General features: G+C 36.9%; 1 protein-coding gene across 3 annotated transcripts in view; it reads right to left on the reverse strand.

The window, feature by feature from the left end:
• Positions 1-5,585, reverse strand: part of ADAMTS12 (ADAM metallopeptidase with thrombospondin type 1 motif 12) — a 171,918-nt gene that overhangs the window by 44,335 nt on the left and 121,998 nt on the right. The gene's annotated exons all lie outside the window — the stretch shown is intronic.

A 5,585-nucleotide genomic window follows, 5' to 3' on the forward strand; every position in this document is an offset into this window, starting at 1 on the left:
TTTTGTCTCTCTTTAAAAACTAGGCAGATTTTTAAGTTGAAGTGTTTTAATATAAAAATGTGCTATAAAAATAATCTGAAATTTCTTAAGTTTTATATCCATTTATCAGAATCAAAGCAGCATATGTTCTAGATGAGAAATCAGAGTGCAATATGGGTTAAACTGAAGAGTTTGGTTTCTGTCCATATATAAACCAGAGAAACCTTTCATCATCCTGAATTAACCTGCAGGTAAATGTAATGATTCAGTGTTCCCTGAAGCTTCTCTCCTTCCTTAAACAGAGCTCAGCTGTTGAAGGAAAATCAAGCCTGAAACTTTCTGACAGGCTTTGTGCTAATACAGTACTACAAAAGTACAGCAGGAGAAGAATCCTAAAGTAAATTCATTCAAGATGATTTTAAGCAGCCAACTTTGGAAACTTTAAAAAGTATACAGCGCAAAATAAAAGCTAGATTGTTAAGTACTGTTAAGCTTTGCACTTTTTTGCACTGCTTTTCAGAAAAAGGTGTATGCGTAACAGCACTCGAGCTCTTTGATATCATAAATATCTTTAAATCACATCTGCATTTCAGCTACTTTTATCACAAATGAATATCAATGACTTCTGAAGTATATTAACAGCACTTTATACCAGAGCCTACCATCATTACTGAGGAGCTGGCTGCAGCTTCCCAACTAAATGAATCTCCAACTGCATTGTTCCATGCTTGCTGTGGGTATCAGCATGGATTCACCTGTAATGTATTCTCATGCAGACAGAGCACATTTGGCAGTGCTCCACCTTCATCTATTTGTCACCTAAGGAGCATGCTACAACATTTGACCTGGTTCTCCTGGAACTGAACTTTTCAGTCATATATAATAAACATTATTTACTGATATATTTTTTTTCTTGATTTGAAGAATACTTCAATAAATAATTTTGTCTGCCTCCCTCCATCTTGAAAATTACATCCAGGTAATCATTTAAAAAATAAAAAAAACTTTTCTCAAAAATTCAGGGTAGATTTTGAGGGGGAAGAGAGTTGTTTTCAAGACCACACTGAAGTGCATCAACACTTATGTCACTCCCCATTCTCTGCTTCATTCTTTCCATATTCTAGTTTCAATTTGAAATTACTTTAAAATTTTGACAAGAATTAGTGCATAGTTTAAATCCATTAGATGTTAAATTTCTTGATTTATTAAGCATGTATTAAATAAATAAAATCCTATTTAGCTTAGAGAGAAAAGATGCAATTTTGGTCAACTCTTGGGCACATCCCCACCCTAAAGGACATAGCTGGTTGGCACTCTGAGAGAAGAGAACCATTTACCTGACAACTTGTCCTTTCTGACAGTCTGGCTGATGTGTATGGATACTGCCACTTGCACAAGAGATTGAGGGGCTGCTATCCACTCGTGTGTTACCACTTCATACTTAGTATAGTATTCACGCTTCACAGATCCTAAATTCATTACTAGTAAGGGTTTTATTTCTTTGCAGTTTTGCTCATTTGTTTCCACAGTGCTTTATGCTACCGTGACATCAAGCTAAACTTGCAGAACACAAGTGGAGCCTGGTTGTGTCTAACACTTAGTGGTCGTCAGCAGTGTCTGAGACATCTGGAAGCCTATAATGGCAGACTCCCTATGATTTAGATGAACAGCCATAAGGGATATGGCAGTAGATGAAAGTTTTACTTTGCTGATTTTTGTCAAAATAAACTTTCAGGTGCAAAACCTGCCAACTTCTCTAATATCCCCTTGATGTATGAAGATCTGGGTATCCCCTCTTTTGAATCTGATCCCCTTTTACCTTCAGTCCATCAGCTCTTGTAATCTTCCATAAGCTTTTGACAGTAAAGCCTATCTGTTAATCTAGGTACAAAACCTTCTTCACATTCTACTATTTTTTCCTGTCAATTTCAGAGGAAGAAACAACTGAGCTTTTACTCTGTGCACCAGTGATTTAATGAGCAGCTACAGGAGCTCCAAGGAAAGGCCTCAAGTTAATGATGCCACTTTATATAGTAATATTATCACTCACATTTTTACAGAAATTTCAAAAAACACTCATCTGTCACTTTAATAACAGCACTTTATCAGCACCTTTGATGCCTGCTATGAAAAACAGGGCTGTGCCAAGATGTTCTCTCTTGATTCACAAAAGGCCATTTTAAAAAAGAGGGAAAGTTTATTCTCTCTGTTAGTGATGTGTATTTCATAGATATATCTCAGCATTAAGTACAACATTTATGAGAAGTACAGAATGTTACAGAGATAAATACGTGCTAAGAAGGTTCATGACTCATTTTTTACCTCCAAGCATGTAGCTATTCAACCAATGATGGATTAAATTGTAGTACTCAAATGAGGTATCATATTACTCAGACACAATTGTAATAAGGTCAAAATGATTCTTCATCTGGCAAAGAGGTCAGACCTATACTTGTTAGCTAAGGATGAAGTACAATTCATATTTAGCACTTCCTAAAAATGTAAAGAGATGGGTACATGTCTATCTTTCTTCACAAGATGCGTTTTCCAGTGTATCTACTGTGCTGTCAGCACATTTGTTAATAGTTTATAAGAAGTTAGTAAAATCAGTGTAATCAATTTTATCATTAGACCAAGGCAGTAATGAGCCACTCTGGGAAGTCCTGCAAATTGAAGATTATTTCCTGCTCTGTGCACACATTTACTGTTAATCAGAAAGCAGGGGAGAAAATGTTTCAAGCAAACAAAATATATATTTTTAACTATGCAAAATGAAAAATCCAGAAATAGAACCCCAACACTGCATGTTTTACTACTAGGCAATACTAATGAGTGTTTTGGAGCTTCTCAATCAAACTTCTGGGAAGGAAAGCAAAAAAAGATGTTTTCAAGTTTTAACATTTTTGTCAAGTAAGCATTTGCTTTTAGAAAATGCATATTCTTAAAATGGTTTCTTTTCACCTCTGTTGGCTGCTCATGCTTCCTCGAATAGTTACACCCGTGATAGTTTATTTAGTGTGAGCTGTCAGTCAGACATTCTGAAATCACTGAACATATTTCTCTTGTGAGTACTCTTTAATTTGAAAATCTCAAAGACTGAACAAATCAGTTCTCAGCTACTGTACTGGCACTGCTGACCATGTCCAGTAGAAGCTCCACAATATAGCATCATACAATCACTTTCCTGCCTTCAGAGTGCCAATTAGTGTCTCTGCATGGGCTGCAGTCTGTGTCAGTTCAGATATTTCACACATTGCTATACATTTCCCTTAGCAACACATTAAGAGCATCAAAATATGACATTGTAACATGAAAAGAATCCCTCTGTCCCTTCCAACTATAACCAGAGGCTTCTATTTTGATTTTCCTCTGACATTTGAAACAGTTTATAGCAGACATCACAACGCCATATAAGCAAAGAAAGGGTATGCTGCAGAGGTTCCCAAGAACGAAGCGTTTGGAGAGCTGTGCCAGAGTAAATCAAGCTTTGGTTTTACAGCCTAGCTAAGAAAATGCTGCTGGTGGTGCGATAGATCCCATATCTAGCTGAAGGTCACCTTCTTACAAGGCTATTAATGACCTTCATGACGTGTATATTTTCATGTGTTTGAGTAAACAGCTCCAGCAGTCTTTCATTAGGAATACATTTACGTGAATTTTAATTTTCACCTTGTCACTTATTTTTGTTATTCATTAGATTTATTTCTAGATGTGTCATCCTTCCTTTTATTTGCTTTCCCCAATTTTCTATCCTAATATGCAGTAGCAATATTTTCTAAAACTGCCTTAAATAACAAGCCTAAGATTTCTGCCAAATTGACTGCTAAAGCAGTCTGGAGACTACATGCAGTTATTAAAACAAGGAAAGAAAAAAAAAAAGCAGTAGCAATTAGGTTCTGAATCTATTGCATACATGTTCTTGAGCACCCTCTGCCAGTTGAACGTGCTGTGCCAACAAGAAACCATTGTATGCCTTATCATGTGTTTTGCAAATCAGCGTCGATTTCTGTGCCCTTTGTAATTGCCTCATTTATCAAGTGCTTTTCTAACACACCTGAGACTAGCTTTATTAGTAGTCCTGCCACACAATGTGGAGGCAAAAACAGTAACCTGAATTGCCCTGGCCATGTTACAGGAAGGAAAAGTAATTTATTTCCTACTGCATGGTAACTAAAAGGAAAACAGCCAGAGGTACTGTCCTTTTGCCACTTCCATCGGGAGAAATTTTTGTGTCAGACTGGCAGGAGGCAGGTACAAGGAGTCCTTGCTGTCACTGAAGGGTATGACCTATTGACAGAATATAGAAGTTACATGAATGCTTCAAAGCTCCTCCTTCTACTTGTCTCCCACACTGTCCTCCAAACTGAGAAAGCACAATCTTGTCATGTTGGCCAAGACATTGGCTTAAATAGGGAGAGATATGTCCTGATGTGCCTATTTCATTTACAATTTGTCTAGATGTGGCTGAAATAATGTCCTGTTGGGCTAGCTGAGGGAGGAAGAGATTGAACCTTAATGAGTGGCAGTAGAAGTACTACAGGAAAAAAAAAAAAAGTAATCTGCTTTTTAACAAGAAAACAAAAACAAAAACAAACCACTACTAAACACTTATCTCCCTGCTATGATGCTGTGTTCTTCTCCACCATAACGTTAACCTCTGAACACAATAATTGTCCATTACTACAGAGAACAATTCAAGGATTTGCATGACAGAAGGTCATTTAAGCCTATTAAAATTCTGTGCAGCAGATGAATGCCTGTTACAAACAGCAGAGTTGCCTGGTCCTTCACTGTCAGTGTCTGCACTATCTCAATGCACATACCATGTAAGCTTTCACTTCTAGATAATGCCGTGTCATATTTAACAAAAATCCTCAGTCTGGAAAAGTCATGTATGCACACTGTTCAACATATATACCACAGTGGCAGTATCTTCCTTAATAACCCTATGGGATCAATCAAGTGTTTTAATAAGAATTAGAGTCAGCTTGCAGTAAATAATTTAAAGCATAGGGAGATATGATATGTTCTCAAAATGTCTTCTAAATAAAGGAAAAAGAAATGGTACCCAAAGGATGGGAGCAGAGAAATATAGTTAAATAGCAAGCTAGTCATGATATATCTTGATGATGTTAAGTAACATTAACTGACCGATCTTGATGACTGCCTCCATTCAAAATCATAAGTTTGACATTGTAACAGGAGATAGTCCAAGAAGAAAAGACAAGATGGGTGCAAACAGAATAAAAGAGTTAAGAGGATGGCATGTCTCTTTTCCTTATTACCACCACCCAGAAACAAAACCTGGTGGCAACATCAGGCACGTAACTTTGAGATACCTCTTTGCTGTCACTGGTTCCAGTGTTTAGTGATTTAACAGCTTTACATACTTATGGGAGTTCCTCTTCTGTTTAATTCAGAGAGTCCCACTATTTTATTTGCCAACTCCTCATGAAGTACCAATTCTAGTTTGTCCTTGAATCAATAAAGCAAGCTCTAAAGAAATACTATACCAACATCTAGCAGTTAAGGCTTCCTTGCATACTGAGGCACAGGCAGTGCTAAAGAAAAACTTGGTTTTATACACTGGATAATTTGCAAGGGCC

Source organism: Meleagris gallopavo, chromosome Z, assembly GCF_000146605.3.
Source record: "Meleagris gallopavo isolate NT-WF06-2002-E0010 breed Aviagen turkey brand Nicholas breeding stock chromosome Z, Turkey_5.1, whole genome shotgun sequence".
NCBI classification, from domain to species: domain Eukaryota; kingdom Metazoa; phylum Chordata; class Aves; order Galliformes; family Phasianidae; genus Meleagris; species Meleagris gallopavo.